This window comes from Pinus tabuliformis, chromosome 6 (genome assembly GCF_031772625.1).
Source record: "Pinus tabuliformis cultivar Carrire ecotype Pingquan chromosome 6, CPIR1, whole genome shotgun sequence".
Lineage (NCBI taxonomy): Eukaryota > Viridiplantae > Streptophyta > Pinopsida > Pinales > Pinaceae > Pinus > Pinus tabuliformis.
In genome coordinates, this window is record NC_142292.1 from 373,888,007 (window position 1) to 373,906,449 (window position 18,443).

Consider the following 18,443-nt stretch of genomic DNA (forward strand, 5'->3'; position numbering starts at 1 on the left):
TCCTTAGAGAAATTGGTGGAGGATACCCAAGTCAACACCTTAGTGGACCTTTGTGTGACCAATCCAATCACTCCCAGGGTTAAAAATGTGGAGTTTGGCCTTGAGAGAACGTTAAAGATCAGCTCCTCCCTATCTCCTTCCCAAGAAAAGGAGCTGTGCAGTCTGTTGGCCAGTCATCTAGATGCTTTTTCTTGGAGCTATAAGGAGATGAAAGGAGTCCATCCTTCGGTCTGTACTCATCACATCTACATCAAAGAAGATTGTAAACCGGTCAGGCAACCTCAAAGGAGAATGAATCCAGCCCTTAAGGACATTGTCAAATAAGAATTGCAAAAGCTGTTGGATGCAGGATTCATCTACCCCATCTCGGATAGCGAGTGGGTGTCCCCTCTGGTGTTGGTTCCCAAGAAAAATGGGAAGTGGAGAATTTGTGTGGACTACAGAGAACTAAACAAAGCCACCAAGAAAGACCACTTTCCTCTACCCTTCATAGATCAAGTGCTGGATGGACTGGCAGGGAAGAAGTTTTTCTCTTTCCTGGATGGGTTTAGCGGGTATAATCAGATCCAAATCAGCCTGGAAGACCAAGATAAGACCACCTTCACTTGTCCTTAGGGTACCTTTGCTTATCGAGTTCTTCCCTTTGGGCTATGCAACGCTCCTGCCACCTTCCAGAGAGCCGTCTTGAGCATCTTTTCTGAGCTGGTCCATGATTCGGTGGAGATCTATATGGATGCCTTCACTCCTTATAGGTCCAACTTCCAGGAAGCATTGTCCAATCTGCGAAAAGTCCTAACCAAGTGCATTGAGATGAACCTGTCCCTTAGTCCTGAAAAATGTGAGTTCTTGATCACTGAAGGGACCGTGCTAGGACATACCATTTCTCGCCAAGGGTTACAGGTGGATCCTAACAAAATTGCTCTCATCAGAAAGGTTCCACCCCCTCAGAAGGTAAGAGATGTTCGAAGTTTCTTAGGCTTGGCAGGATATTATAGAAGATTTATTAAAGACTTCAGCAAGCTAGCCTCGTCATTGTTTGGCCTCTTAGCAAAAGATGTTGAGTTTAAATGGACTAACGATTGTCAGAGGGCTCTGAATGAATTAAAGGATAAGTTGGTGTCTGCCCCAATCTTGAGAGGTCCAAATTGGGCCCTACCTTTCCACATCCACACTGATGCCTCGAACAAAGCCATAGGGGCAGCCTTAGGACAAGTTGAACAAAAACTTCCATACGCCATATACTTTGTCAGCAGAAACTTATCCAAGGCAGAACTGAATTATACTATAACTGAGAAAGAATTCTTGGCCGTGGTCCATGCCCTGAACAAGTTCCGACACTACATCACTGGCTATCAAACATTTGTACATACTGATCATGCTGCAATTAGATATTTAATGAATAAACCGGATGTGAATGCTCGTATTATTAGATGGTTACTTTTGTTGCAGCAGTTTGATTTGACTATCGTTGACAAACCAGGTAAAGAAAATGTTGTTGCTGACTTCTTGTTTAGATTGGATTTACCTGCAGGTGAGGATGGAACAGTGGATGACCAGATGCCAGATGAACATTTGTTTGATATCTCAGTACTATCTCCATGGTTTGCTGATATAGCAAACTACCTTGTCTCAGCACAGTTCCCTCCGCACCTATCCTCAAAAGAGAAGAGCAGAATCGTAAAGAAGAGTGCCTCATTCACTTGGATCGGGGGCAACCTGTTCAAGCTTGGCCCCGATTAGATCTTAAGGCATTGTGTAAGGGAGGAGGAAGTCTTTGACATCCTCCTAACCTGTCATGACGGGCCTTGTGGAGGACATTTTGCAGCCAAAAGAACTGCCTTCAAAATTCTACAGGCAGGCTACTATTGGCCCACGCTTCATCAAGATGTCAGAAGATATATCAACCAATGTGACCGATGCCAAAGGATGGGGAAACCGACTCCAAGGGACGAAATGCCTCTCCAACCTCAAGTGACTCTTGAGCCATTTGAGAAGTGGGGTATGGATTTTTTGGGTCCTATCAATCCTCCTTCAAGGCAAAGGTCTTACATCATTGTGTGCACAAACTATCTAACAAAGTGGGCAGAAACCAAGGCAATCAAAGCAGCGACAGAAGAGAAGGTGGCTGAGTTTTTAAGAGAAAACATCTTCTACAAATTTGGCTACCCAAGAGAGCTAGTCACCGATCAAGGAAGCCAGTTCACCACCAACTTAATTGAAGACCTACTCGCTCATCACAAGATCAAGCATAGGACTTCCACCCCCTATCATCCTCAAGCAAATGGGCAGGTGGAAGTCACCAATAGAGCATTAGAAGGGATCTTGACTAAGGTGATGAGCAGCAGTAGGAAAGATTGGACAGATCGCCTGGTTGAGGCCACTTGGGCTTACAACACCACTTGGAAGACCACACCCGGCTTCACACCTTATGAGCTGGTCTATGGGAAGAGAGCTTTGCTGTCAATTGAGTTCGAATACAACACATTAAAGATGGCAGCTCAGCTGGACCTAGATCTCAGCCATGCCCAGCAAGAAAGGTTATTGCAGCTGAATGGGTTAGACAAGCACCGAATGCAGGCCCTTCTCCACTCAGAAGTGGTTCAACTTCAGAGGAAGGTATGGCATGACCGGCACCTCAATGACAAGCAATTCCAGCCGGGAGATTGGGCGCTGTTGTACGATTCCAGACATAAGGATTTTAAAGGAAAGCTGAGAACAAGATGGTTGGGACCATATGCAGTGGAGAAGTGTAATGACAATGGGTCTATTCTTATTCGGACCATTGATGAGGAGGCCATCCCCATGCTTGTCAATGGGCATCGACTAAAGATCTACAGGAAACCTCTTTCGAGGCAAGAATTCATCAAAACTGTGGAAAAATCAATGCTTGTCATAGAGAAGGGTTCTGCCTCTGTTTTGGGCATACCCTGAGCATAAAAAAAAAAAGAAAAAAAAAAGAAAAAAAAAAAGAAAAGAAAAGAAAAAAGATCCTTGGTTGAAAACCTTTCTGAGGCTCCCAAGGCAGATGGTAGGGGTGAAAACCTCATTGAGGCGCCCCTGCTGTCTTTCTGAAAATTGGTGAAAACCTCTCTGAGGCGCTCAAGGCAGATGGTAGGGGTGAAAACCTCACTGAGGCGCCCCTGCTGTCTTTCAAAAAAAAAAAAAAAGAAGAAAGAAAAAACAAACAAAGAAAAAGAAAACAGAAAAGGAGGCAGGAATAGGAAAACAGGCTCAAGATTTGACAATTCATGCAGGTTGCAGGTATTCCATGCAGAAAAGGAGGTCTCTCAACTCAAGGACAAGGGTCCCTACCACGCTACCAGGTGACCTCACCAGCACTCCCTCCAGAAACACCCATCTCTTCCAAGGTCTGGGCACAATTTGGTCACAGTTTAGCCTTCTATAGGAAGCTACAGGACTTTCTACAGGAAGTTCTGTATTTCTACAGGAAACTTCCTGTAGAATCTTTGGACGACCCAGGACCGGCTGTGTAGAAGAATGTGAAGCCCGAAGTTCAATCAGGAGGCATGCAACCAACGTTTTTCTCCATCACCCACTGCTGTCGCCTCCTTCTACCTCCCCTGCTGCCATACAATGGAAATACCTGCACAGTCAAACCAGAACGTTGGATTCTCAGAAGAAACAATTCTCAAATGGAATAAAGCATGCAGAGGCCCAATGCGCTACTTATCAAGGTAATCCGAGGACCCTGCAACCATGACCGTGATTCCACCGTTTCGGCATGCACCCTAGGAGGAGAAACGGCTACAGGATATCCTACAGGAATCCTGTAGCAGTTGATCCGGCTAGAGCATACACCATGAAGGCACCTGCAACTCATAAAGCTGGCGCATGCACCATCCGCAGCTAGGCAACCGGTCTCGTAAGCAGCAACAGTCGGCAAGAAGGAGCTCTCGTGCCTGTGCATGAAGCAGCAGTAAGCGGGTTCGTCACCCTCGTCCTGAAGCATGAAAATAACGTCGCGGCCGCACAGGTAAGTGCCTCACCCTGTTTCGCCAAATTACATGAACAATGCTCTAAAATGTGTGTGAATATGAAAATGAATGGGTTGAGCAAGTTGGGTAGCCATTCAACTGGCCACCACAACCAGTCCGATGGTCTCGTCCGATCCGAAAAGCGTTGGTTGTGTCAAACAAGACAGGAAATGGACATGTGGGAAGCGTCCAGTCGGAGAGAAGCGGCGATCTAACAGAAAATGGCAGCGGTAGATATGCAGGGAATGATTCGGCGGTCAGGCAGACTTACAGTGGAATGATAGCAGGTGACGTCGTCCAACGGGCCGGCAGGGACAGCTCACCCCCGTGCCACGAATTCCGCAGGGATTCAAATCCACCGGCTAGATCGCGTATGGCACTCCATTCATTTATCCTCAACCGCTTTGTAGTCGAGTACGCATCCGAAATTTCCTGAAGGCTGTTACTCCGAGTCCTCGGCCTGTTCAAACGTCCGGTGGTTGCACAGAAGGCCCAGAACCACTGACGCGCTCTCCAGAACCCGTGCACGACTTCTACAGGAAGCTGTGCTACAGGAAGCTCACCGCTACGGAGGAAATTAAACTATTCACGTCAAAGGTGGCAAGTTGGAACGAGGTAAGCCTGAACATAGTCCTCCCATGCAATTGGTTCGAAGGGTGGTGAAGTCGACGTCCTAAAAGGGTAGAATTACAGTCTGTGCATGAATTTGCAAGCGTCGTCTTACTTCTGCATGAGAATTGTCGTCGTAGTGTGTATGCAAGGTTTTTCTACAGGGTTTGGTTCATGATTGAGCCACTGTCAAGGCTCACCTGTAGACAGTCGTGAATTTATCAACTGTGTGCATGATAGAGGCGTAGCTCTGCGCTCTGTCTAAGGAAATCCAAAAGGACCATCTTTTTTTTTACGCGCCAGCCCGCTCAGACCAACACAGCAAGCTTTTACCATGCCGGGTGGGTTCATTAGGAAAGAGCCTACAGACTCAAAGAAGCTACGGGAAACCCCTGAGGTGGTAGAACTGTTCTCTCGTGCCCGGTGGATGTCATTCTGTGACAAACTTCAAGGTTATGATGACGAGGTTGCAGAAGAATTCCTGCGAGCTTTGCAGCCAAAGTCAAAAACACTGGCCGTTGTCAATTTCAGAGGTTTGACCCTCAGACTCACCCCACAGTTCATTAGCAGGGTCACTGATCTCCCGATGGGGGTACCTTGGGATAAGGAGGAAAGAAAACTGGGCCAGAAGGCTAAGAAGGAGTTCTTTCTGCCGGAGGAGCAATTCTCAGAGGACAAGAACGGAGTTCGAAGAGCCAGCCTACAGCCGCTCTGGAGTGAGGTCAGCCTCCAAATTATGAAGTATATCACGTGCGAGGGGCGATTCAGCATCGTGTATGGATACCATTTCCGGCTGCTCACAGAACTTAGGCACCAAATGGACCTGCCCTCGAAAAACAAGTTGAGCATTCCTTACTTCCTCTTGCAGTCCATGACTGAATGTGCCACCAAATTAAGAGAGGGAACGCCAGACCAGGTAGCCCATCATGGGCTCATTAAGCTCCTCGTGGAGGATGCAATCCACACGTACACCGTCCCTCTCTCCTGGGAAGCCTTTTGAAATTTGACTAAGGATGATGACATCCGAAATTTGGCTGAGGAGCTCACCTCCTCCAGCAGCAAGGAGAAGGAACCAATTCAAACAAAGAAGAAAGGGAAAGGCCAAGAAACCATGGCCAAAGCACCAAAGAAAGAGCACAAGGGGAAACCAGAGAAACACCAGGCTGCCAAAACAGAGGATGACAAACCCACATTAACACCCAGGGAGAAAAGATTACAGAGCAGGGTGGAAAGGACTGAACAAGTCCACGTCAATGAAGGCACCTCTAAGGTAGCCTCAGCAAAGTCAAAAGACAAAGCACCCTCAGCCACGCAGGCTAAAACGACGCCATCTGTGTCTACAGGAGAATTAAAAACGGCTTCTACAGGAAGCCAGAAATCAACCGCTACAGGAAGCCCTGAGAAAGGAAAACAGAAGGGGAAGACGATCGAAATCCTTGCTAGGGAGGCAGCAGCTGTGCTAGCCACCCTAAGTACCCCTCCCAAGCCAAAGGAAAAACGAAAGAGGGAGACCCCTCTGTATTTCAAAGCAAGGAGAAGTGTAAGAATCAAAACAGGCAGGCCCCAACCTCCATCCAGCGACCCAATTACCATAGAAGACACCCCTACCTCGCCAAGGGAGAGGTCCCCCTCGAAAATATCAGTCACTTATGAGCGGGGGAGCCCGAAGACAACTGCCTGGAAGGAGAGAATGGAAAGGTTAGCTTCAAAAACCCCTCTACAGGATGCTGAGGCCGTTCTACAGGAAACATTGGCCAGGCTCAAGGAGACCGAAAGAATGGAGGGAGAGGCAGCCACATCACCACCAAGGGAAGAAGGAGTAGAGCCACGGAGGGAAGAAGAGGTAGAGCATATTCCGGAACCTAGTCCCTAGCCAAGCTTGAGCTCTTATTATAACTTTTTGGAGGCTGGAAAAATTATACCACAGAAATTCACGGTGCCGCTTTTCTTTGCGTTGGAGGAAGAAAGAGTAAGAACCCACACATGGATGAGGATAGCTAAATCTAAAGGAGTAGCAGATATAGGCCCCTTGGAGGAACAACTCAAGGAGGCAAGAAGAGAATTAGCTATGGCAAAACACGTGGGAAACTGCCAATGGGTATTCCTACAGGAAGAAAATGAGAAACTCAAACTGCAGCTACAGGAACAGAGGAAAGAAAGGGGCACAGCATCAGAGGACACTACAGCAGAACCTCAAGGCAAAGAAGGACTGCAAGTTGGTCTTGGGGAACTAAACCAGCATCTACAGGAAAGGGAATTGCAAGCACAAATCGAGATACAAGCTCTCAAACAGCAGTTGCAACAAAAAGAGGCACAACTGGCCTGCATGGCCAGTTGGGCCATGGATGCTCTACAATGTAGACAACCGGCCAAATCTTATGGCCTATACCTACGGGACCAGTGGCTGCAATTCCAAATTAATGCATTGGTACAGAGGGGTATCTCCCAAATCCAAGACCCCTAGCAGTTCACAGATTTATGCAATAGCAGTTCAACAGAGGACAAGGCCAAGCTATCGGAGTTCTATCTCCATAATTTGGCCCTTCCTAATGTGACTTCATGGGATCCCATCACAGTCGTGGGAGATATACAGTTGATGGCATTTGCCTCATGGTTGAACCATGAAGAAAAGAGAGCAGCAGAGGTCAAAGAGGTCATGAACCGAGAGTTACATGAACCACTGCTGATTAGAGCAGAGCCAGGGGACCCCACTGCATTGATATCAGCCCACCAACACTTAGCAACCGACTCTCAGGCTTTATTGAAATACATGGATCAGCAGGCTCAGGCCATAACACATTTCGAGGATATGGAGCGATTATTAGGGGACAATTGTGTTCATGCTTGCACCCGCCGGTGGAACACCTTATCCCACAGCCTCAAAATCAGGGAATATCACACTCCAAATCGAATGAGGGAAGCTCTAGTACGGGTGCCCCTCTACAAGAAGTCCATACAGAACCTCCAAGCCAGCTGGATTGGCCTCAAGCTAAGCCCACCTTTGCTTTTGGGATTGATGGAAGGCAGCACAGAGAAAGAAGAGCATAAGCAGTGGGAAGAGGTGGAAAGGAAGGCTCGGTTCCATGGCAGTGAGGAGGATACTACTTCAGAAGCCTGGGATGTGAGAGTGGCAGTGAAAGCAATGAAGGACGAGGAGCTGGATTAGTTGCTCAGGGATGAGCAATCATTTTAGCAGGGGGGTGATGATGAGCCCCAAATTTGGTAACATTTTGGGCTCATTTGGCCTAACTACCTTTGCTCAATCCTTCATTTTTCATAACTTCTGCATCATTTTTTAGTATGTTTATGTCATTTGTACGAATAAGGGTAGTCACTATTCCTAGGTGGCTAACACGTGCTCATTTCAGGATTTTTTGACACATGTGGAGCAAAACCAAGCAGACAAGGGCTAGGAGATAGCCAAGCTTGGGTTGAGGATTCGTAGGGGGGTTGTCTATGGCATTAAATAGCCTCCCTCGGGATCTTCACCCCCAACTCTGAGCTCCAAAGGCTACCAAAACTAGATCTAGAAGGCAGCCAAACAGATTTTGTGGAAGCAGCTGTTCACTCCCAGTTTGGTCTGCCAAGTCCCATAGATTTAGGAGGCCAGCTAGGGCCTCGTGGTGTATAAATGTGAAGGCTTTAGCCTTCGAGAGGGACTTTTTGAAAAACTTTTGCACATCCTGCACTACAAGCTGCTAGCTCTGTTTTGTTCTTTTGTAGCCATTATTGGCATGACTCTTGACTTATGATTATTATTTTAATGGGAAGCAGTCAGATTTGACATCAACTTTGAGTTTTTTTTAGGAGCCATAGCTCTCGGGGTTGGGCCCAACCTGAGAGCCTAGGGCCTCCTTCTTTGTATTGATATCTTTCCTTTCAGCATTATGATTTTCCTTGTATGCATTTGAAACACAGTTTGTTGAGCTAGATCTCGTTGTGTGGTTAAATAGGTTATTGTTGAAGAATAGAGTTGCTTCGGATGTCTAGAATAGATTAACGAGATAAGAATTTATAAAAGCTTCAGAAAAGGGGTTGCCTGCACTCTCATTTTCAAATCTTTCTAGGGGCTGGAATTGCAGACAGTGCTGCCCAACAAAAACACTAGTTTGCTTACCCATGCAATCTTTGGTGCAATGTTTTCATTTGTAGGAGTTATTCATGCGTTTAGATCTTTTGGAATGTTTCTTTGCTTAAGTACTGTACATGGTTCTCTTTAGAAATAACGCTGTTGTTCATTGGTTTCGTTGACAGTTAGGATAGACTGGTTAATCTTTTGATTGTGTGCAAGACGTGGTTGATTTGGTTAAGTATACACTGTGTTGTGCATCTCCATCACTCTCTCGTCCATCTAAGCTTCGTCCAGGCCAACTACTCCATCTCCAAGTTAGGTCCCTTGTCTCATAACTACTTGCCTGCCCACATAACCCTACCTTCTTGCTCTTCCATTGCCTCAGCCTTCTTTAAGATAAGTTAGCTCCCCACACCCTCTCATCACTTCATCCCTCGGTCACTGAATCATTTCAGACCCCTACTCTACATCCCTATCCATTCATGCATCCTCTTTCACTCACCCATCATCCAAAATCCAACCTTAGAACATCCTGTAGAAATTCTAAACATCTTGTAGAAATTCCTGAAACATCCTGTAGAACCCCTGCAGACTTCCTGTAGAAGCTCCCAAATGAGGTTTCTTGGTAGCCAAACTTGGTGAAACTCTCCGGAAGGGTGTTAGGGACTCCTTAGACCCCTGCTGAACCTTCCCAACCTTTTCCAAGCCTTTCTCCTCCTTGATTCGCTCTTGCACAGTAAAAATCCAGTTAAAAGCATCTGCATGATAACTCAAATAACTTATTCAAAAATACAAAAAGATGTGTCTTCAGATAGAGACAGCATAGGCATGTGCATTTTACCTCTGTAGGAGTAATGGCATCTTTTTCAATAGTTTGCATCTTATCCTTTGCATCAGTAGGACTAGTTGGTAACATTAGGGTTTGCTAGGGTTTTTGTTACTTTTTGGGTGTTTAGTTTCTTTCTGCAAGTAGATCAGTTTCTTTTGAGTTAGCTTCCATCTATCAGTTAAAAAGCTTCTTCTAAGAGCCCATAGAAGTTGGCTTAAGCCCCTAGCGGACTTGTGCCAGCTGACCATGTGACAGCTGTGGCAAGAGCTAGTACTTGTGCATACAGCACCGTCGCTTCCAAGTTTGCTACGAACTACCAGGTTGATAAAAGTAAAGAAGGGAGCCCTAGGAGTTGCAGCATTATTGCTGCAATACTGGAGCCCACCACTTTGTGCATTTCTAATGTGGCCTGTAAATGCTGTTCTTTTTCGGCCAGACTGCTTTGATAACCCAGCTGCATTTGCTGGAAGTCCTGTTGTAACTTTACCAATTTTTCTTCTGCTTCCCAGCTAACGCTGGCCTGCTGTAACTATTGCTGCAAAAATAGGATTTTATCCTCTTTATCTTTAAGCAATAGTTGAACTTCGGATGCTTTGTCAATAGTAGCAGAAGCATAAGCCCCTGTGATTTGGGATAATCTAGTCAGGTTGTTTGTCGGATCAGTGGTAGGGTCTTGCCAAAGGGCATCCAACGGCTCTGCTTTAGGTGAGAGCATGCTGTCTAATTTTCGCTTCTTTCTCTGTCTCCTGACCACAACTTTGTGCTGTGGACTGTAAAACACATCTAGAGGAGGTATTTCCTCTATCTTTAGTATAATTTCAGATGACGGAGCTATGGGAATGTGCTGAGTTTCTGGAGCATTGACAACTGTTTCAATCACCATTTCTGTGGTTGTCTGTGCTGTATTCTTTGGTGGCTCTACGTTTTTCTCCTCTGTGTTGATCAATTCATTAAAGTTTTCCCATTCTTTCTCCAGCTATGTTCTTAATGGCTTTGTTGGCTGGATGAGGGGAGCGGGAATTTCCACTTGTTTTGGCGATAACACTTGGTGCTTAGGATTCTCCTTAGATTGGGCAGTATCCCCGACTAATCCTTCACTCTTGTTGTGATCGCTCTCTGACCATCTAGACCTTTTTGGCGATTCTCTTTCAGACTTAGATTTAGACTTGTCTTGCCCCGAGCTTCCACTCATGCTAATGCTGGGAGTGGGTTCCCTCATTGGTTCTACACGCAATTTGTCCAATGGGACATTTGCCAATCTTCGTTCTCTGTAGAGTTTAAACTCTTGGAGTTCTGCTGGGCCAAACTAGATTTGGGCCATGTGTAAGATGTCTCTGAGTGTGCTCTTCTGCTGGAAAACGTCGTCGAAGAGATCATCTTCCTTAGTGAACACCTTTATTTTAACTGTTGTGGTAAAATTCTTTATCACATCAAAGGGATCAAACTGTCTCCCTAGGAACTTAGGCAATCGTAGACTCAACATGTTGTCTACTTCCCTGAAAGCGTGACCTAGATCAAACAATGTAAAAGCTCCACAAACCATAGGGAATTGCAGCCAGATTGCCTTTTTCTTGTCCTTAAGTTCTCTGCTCATTCCCCCAACCCCACAGGTTTGGTAGGCTATTTCCCGGGCCATCAATTTGTCAGGAACATACAAGGGAAGTATATGAGGAGAGGAAATGCTTCCGAATACTCTGATATAAGTGAAAAATTCTTCTCCAAACCATCTTCCCACAGGGAGAATATCAATTTCGGCTTCAGGAGAAAATCTTGGGGCATCTGTATTATACAACATCTTGTGAATGGGTAGCATAACTCCATGGCAGATTTTATAAAATTATGGGGTGAACTTAGAATCCCACAGTTCCTTATGGTAGACTTGAATGGGTAAGGGATTCTGTACTGTCCATTTCCAACCCACGAGAGGAAATTTAGAAACAAAATCGATAGCATCCATGACATATGTAGCTAGAAAGAAGGGAGGATAAAACCTTTGAGAAAAACTCCTTTTAGTCTGATAATTCCAAATAGCAGAGGCTAAGTTATTAGACAATATTTGGGCCCAGTCCATTATAGTGGCGTTGGTGGCCGCATCCAGTAGGGGTAGCCACTCAGATGAAAACTTATTGATATCAGGTTTTCCGAATAGCCTACATAACATTGCAGTAGCGAAATAATACGGAGAAGAGAGGGAACCAGTGTTGTACATACCATTTTTGTCCTTCTTTAATGGCTCTTCCTTCACTGACCAGCTTTTGGTGCATTCCGCCAAATCTTCGTTCTCCTTGGCGAATTTCTCCACGAACTGTTTGTTATAGCTAGCCTGCAGCTCTGGCAAATGATACATGCGTCTTAAATTCTGTGGGGTAAATGACCCTATAACTTCCTGGTTCCATGTCTTGAATTGCCTGTCCATTATCTCAGCATGGTCTATCACCCATTTGACCATATCTGTATAGGGAAGTATTTTTGGCCTTGCTGTGATACGGTGCAGGAATGAGCATGCAAGCTCTGTAAGTGATGCTTCGGATGACCCGCATCCATCTGCCGTAGCTGTAACCTCCATGACTCTCGAGTTTTCTTCCTCCAACAGTCTATACATGCCTTCCCAAGTAGATATCCCTGCTTCTTTGGTATAGGTGGTGTCCGTGAATAATGGAGTCATCTCTAATTTTTTAGATACCGGAGCTTTTCCTTTCTTCCCCATCACGTTCTGCGCACTGCTCTATGTATTGTTCTGCGTACTACTCCTATAAGTTCACAAGTAGAGAACTAAGACACAATAAGAAAGATAATGAATGATGGTAAATAATAAGGTGACGAGAAATCTCTTAATTTTAAAATCACATCAAATATATCATCTTGCCTGAAATAACCCTTTTGCTCAGATCTAAATCATTTCTCATAAATAACCATCATAAACCCCTAAGTTGACATTAATGCCCATAACTCAGTATCGGATGATGAGAAATATTTCATCGAACTGTGAGCCCTTTTGATCTGTGATAAAGTGATTTTGCGATTTGCTTCGCAATATCACAAATCATAATATCGCTAATCCTTTTTCGTTAACAATCATTTGCTTCATTATGTGACTGCGAGATGCTTTATCGTATTTCACAATATCGGGACATTTTATCTTAGGTGGCGCTGCGATATATGGGATCTGCAATATGCGATGAATCTGTGTGGCTTGCGATCTCACATCTTCGCGTTTTCGCAATTCCGACAGTTTCTTTATATATGATGCCCTCCGTTACAGTTTTGCGATGCAATGTTCATCATTAAGAGAACGATTTTATTTGAGACTTTTCATAATACTTAAATTTAAATGTGCACAAAGTGAGGAAAGATAAGAATCTTAAGTTTATGATAGTGTGTTTTATTAAAAGGGAGTTCTAAGTGCTAGTTTTTTATTTTTAGAAGGGTCCCCATTTATTTAGTGTTATTACTAATACTAAATAAAAAAGGGGGTTGTTGCTGGCCACAACAGCAACGAAGAAGCACTTTTTCTAGATTCTTGAGGGCTTCTTGAAATGAATCACCAAACACAGAAAAATCATCCATATAAATTTCTACGAATTCAAGGTCAGCAAAAATAGCCAAGACTACCCTTTGAAAGGTAGCCGGGGCATTACATAGCCCAAAGGGAAGCACTCGATAAGCAAATGTAACCCATGGAAATGTAAAAGTGGTTTTGTCTTAATCCTTGGGTGCTATCTGTATTTGGTTATATCCGCTAAAGCCATCTAGAAAAGAAAAGTACTTCTTAGCAGCGAGGGTATCAAGTACCCGATCGATAAAAGGAAGGGGGAAGTAATCTTTGAGAGTGACTTTATTCAATTCTCTGTAGTCAATACAAATGCACCATCTCCCATCTTTAACTGGCTTTTAGAAATGGGATAGATAAAATCAACATCTAAGAGTTTTTGCAATTCTTCTTTTACAATGTCTCTTAGAGCTCGGTTCATTCGCCTTTGGGGTTATCGGATAGGTCGGGCTCCATCTTGAATATAGATATGGTGTGTACAAGTTTCAGGAGGGATGCCTTTCATATCTTCATAACCCCATGCAAAGGCATCAAGATGGTTTTGCAACAAATTCACAAGCTGCTCTCGCTAAGAAGGATCCAAGTCTGAACTGATATACAAGGATTTACCTAGACTAATCTCAACAAGAGTAGTGTCAGGCTCAAGAGTACACAAAGGTGTCGCTAGAGATGGTGATGATGGAGGTAGAGAGTCATATCCTTCCTGAAAATCTAGACTAAAAATCTGACTCAACGACTCGAAATTAGGCATGGTGTCTAGATTGTTTAGGAAGTCTTGAATTTCACCCTCCTGTGAGGACTCAACATTCTGATGTATCAAGGAAATAGGTTGGGTCTCCTCATCACTACTGTAGTCTAACCATAAAGTGTCTCGGAGCTCCTGAATAGATCTAATGGGTGGATATAGGGTGACTTTCTTTCTGGAATCTCCATGGGAAATATACATATCACCAGAACGACATCCGATATAAGCATCGGCCATAGCAAGCCATGATCACCCCAAGAACAAGGGATGCCCTCCCACAAGACTCTTTGGCTGAAGCACAATGAAATCTGTGGGATATTCCCAAGAATATAGGAAAATGTACACATCATCCGATACTCCTTTTGGCTTGATTTTAGATCTATCTGCCAATTCAAGCACAGTGGGAGTAGGACGAATATGAACCAATCCAAGTTGATCCATGGTTTTCTTAGTCATAACATTAATGGCTACCCCTAGGTCTATAAGTACATTGGAGACATGAATGTCACCTATCTTAATAGAGACAACAGGGTTTCCGGGGTCAGTATATTTTTCCATGTGCATGCATCCCGTCATTAACTCTGCTGCTCTACCGGCAAATTGAATGGTTTGGGGTTCCAATCTTCTCCTTCCTGGCTACTTGAGACAAAGTTCCCTAATGATTTTTGTACATATGGGGATCTCTTTAATAGCTTGGAGCAAAGATACCCTGATGAAAAGGTTCCTAAGCTCAAAAGCCAGTCTAGACTCAGGAATGGGGTCTTTCTTCTCCACAACTAACCTCTCTGGATAGGGAGGTCAATTGGAAGAAGATGACAAGGGATATGAATGTACAAGGATAGGCTGAATGGTGTCATCATTTTCAGAATGATCAGGAGTTTCCTCATCTCCTCTCTCATCGATAATCACCATGGGTTGCTTTTGATTTTCTGAGGTTACCACTTTCCCTGATCTCAATTGGAGATCATTGATGCCAACTGGCATAATCTGAAATTTGGATGAAGAAAGCGGGGTCATAGAATGGATCATTTGTACCGCTTTATTATTGGGTTTGGGTAAAGGTTGAGCAGGCAGCTGAGAAGGTCAAAACGGTGGAGGTAAAGGTAATGGTGGCATAGGTTGACTCAATTGAGGAAATGATGGTTGAGGCTTTGGGAAAGGTGCATATGTAGGAGGGTCTGATTGCATAGGTGCATGATAGGAATTATGTGAATGATGTGAATGGTTTGGCCCTCTCCATCCTTGTTGCCAAGATTGGGAGGGTTGTCCATATTGATATTGATTTCCATGTTTCCAATGCTGAGAGTGACCAGTGTTAGGATAGAAATATGAGTGTGCATTATAACCAAAAAAATGTGGTGGAGGTTCAGGAACCATACTGCACTTACCTGAGGCCAATTTCTTCGTGCTCCCATAGCATGCAATGATTCGGCTTTAGATTGTCCCCCCTCCAATACAACTTTCAGCCCAGGTATAGAGGGACATATATCCGTAGCATGGTTATTTGCACAAATTGCACATTTAATAGCTTCTTTAATATCTAGAGGACATTCTCTTAAAGGATGCTTTCTTCTACATTTAGGACAGAAAATAGACAATATCTCTTGCTCTTCTACAAGTTTCTGCTGAAACTTCAAAGAGTCTATTTGTTTACTAACAATATTCATTATTTCAATTTTCATATTGTCCATTTTGTTTTCTAATCCAATAATCATAACACAGGTAGATTTGGTTTTTATGTTTTTATTCCGAATTCCTTTACCAGATCTGTATTGATTCCTCAAGAATTTCCTGCACAAGTCACAGATCTGATCAAAAGTCTTTTGAGAAACATCCCCTTGTCCTAACATATTTGAATTGTTTCTAGCATCATCAGTGAGCCCACGTAGGAACAAGGTTCTAATGGTACTTAGTGCTTTGACCTTTGAAGGATATACAAGAATCTCTCCAAGTAGTCCTCTAAAGTCTCATCATCATTTTGCACAATAGTAGATATTTCATCTTGAATATCTCTAGTTTTACAATATTCCTGATATTTTGACAAGAAAACTCTCTTCATTTGCTCCCAAGAAGATATAGTGTTTCCTCCTAGTCCCATGAACCAACAGAGTGCTGTGTCCTTGAGGGTTGCATGAACCAACTTTAACTTTTGGGCATAAGATGAATAATCATAACTTCTACACAAAATATCAAACTCAATTAGGAAAGAGTTTGGGTCTTCATATACCTTACCATAAAAATGAGGAAGAGTTGATGGTGAAATGTTTTTCATATGTACTTGTGTATCAAGATCCACAATCGTGAATCCAAAAGTGGATTGTTCCTCATTTACCTGATTTTCACCACTTCCTTTTGCATGGTCTTCCATACCTACCATCGTTGTTCTTCCACCCGAACCACTCTTAACAGGATGAGAAGGCTGACTATGGATTCCAACAGCGCTCTTCTTCCCCTTTATGGGCTGTGTCACACTTGAACCATTGCTACCAGGGCCTAGGTGGACTATTCCTGCGTGATGAGTCTGAGTTTGTTTGGACTTTCTGCCTGCAAAAGAAGGCCCAATATGACTTTTGGTTTTAGATTTTTCAGTATTTATTTGGCCCCTAGTGGGCTTCAGACCCCTACCTCTTTTAGGCATTCATTTAAAAAAAAATGACAAAACAAAATTCAAATAAAAACTGCAAGTTTCAAAAAAATAAATCGATACCTATAAATTCCTTCAAACAATAGAAGCAAACTGCAGGAAAAGATAATAGCAGACTTACCCCTATTGCAAAAGAATGGAAAATTCTCACCAATTCAAATCGCCTCCCCGACAACGATGCCAAAATGTTGGGTGCAGGAATTGCACTTGAGCAAAATCCTCAACACTTAATTGTCAACCCGAGGGTTTCGTAAACTTAGAGATGAAGCATAGGCAATTTCAGAAATGGTATGAACTTTTCTTATCTCTAATCCTACTTCTTAAAGGAAATGCTTTTCAGAATCAGAAAGAAAACAATTAGAAAGGCAATTAACACCAAGGCAAATATAGTGCTCCAATGTAAAAGACAATTTGCATGTAAATCAAGTAAAGAAATTCTACACAACGGAAACAATCTTAAATGCTGAAATGAAATGCTATCTTCATCTTCAGATGGATGGTCAACAGTCTAACAAGTGGGCCCTTGCAGAATTTTGTCTTCCTTCTGATCTTCCTCTCACACAAACAACTTGTCCTTGCACTGTTGCAATTTGCTTGCACTAGTGCAAGTACAATATTTCTGTGTAAGAGTATATTTGACCTTCCTTACTGAAGACTCATGTCAGAGTGAAGGTTCTTTGAGCCTAAGGGCTTAGAGCACTCTGTTTCTATGACAAGAGACCAACTCTTGCACCAAAGCAGAGTTTCCTTCACCTAGTTTCCAAATTACTCTCGAAAAGATTAAAAGATGTGCTGGAAAAGAATTGCAACTGTAAATGAAATTCTGAAGTAAATTATCTATGAAAAAGGAAATGCTTCAATTCATTAAACCTTGCAAAGGAAATAATCTTCATGAAATAAAAGCACTTTAAAAGAATCAAATAGTAGCCTAAATATTTTGCATGTATTAATCAAATTTTGGTACTTCACCCAAAATGCTTATGTGCTTTGCAAGTATAATATGATAATTTGATACAATTTCTTCCAGATCTTTTAAAGATGAACTTTTAATACTAAAGACAGTTACTCAATTAATGGTTCATTCACTTGTGAAATAACTGAAAATAATATGCAGGTAAGTGATTCATTGTTTGCTGTAATGAATGACTAGACCAAAGTGCAGGCAACAACATGCACTGGTGTAGGAAAGAGTTCCTTGCACGATCCGATTGAAAACAAATTAAAACAGAGAATGAGAGTAAAGGAAATGTGAAAAAGATATTTCATAAGCAAAATAAACACAACTACTCTCAAACCACGGATCCGTTTCACACGTTAGCTACAAAAGATATTTTAATTCAAAACTTAAAGATTAATGATTAAAACTATATCATCACACAACTGCAAAAGAAATAACCACATTGTCTTTCTGAATAGCGAAAGTGAGAGGGGTAAACGAGCTGGGTTGGCTGGGCCCTAGCCAACTAGCTCGTTCCCCTTCTAAGGAACGAAAAATCTCAGCACTTCAAATGGACATCAAAGATAAACTAAACGTTGCGTATGCAAATCATGGCGGTTCTCTTGTATTACTTGATTTGGCAAATATACATTACAGAGCAGTCCAGCTCCAGAGCTGAGGCGATAACTAGATTACATAAACAAAATTATAATCGATGGTTCGCTAGCTTCCTACCTATGATCTATATCATATATATCCTTTCGGATCTAGGCCGTTTACATTAACTACAGATATTTCTTGTTTAGGCCTTTCGGTCGAATATACTTGGAAAACTGAAATTACAAACTTGGCCAGCGGTTATAATACACATGAACTTCGCTTGGTCGTAACCTACTTTGGAGAATAATCCCTGAATTCGTGCCACCTATTATCCTGCTTCAGTTCATCAGCTGTTAGACTCGGAGTCAAGGATTGAGACCCGTTCTCATGGAAGATTTAGCTTCTCAGAAATCTCGGACAATCTTCATGGCGCTACAGGAATCTACCTGCACTAGTCAACTC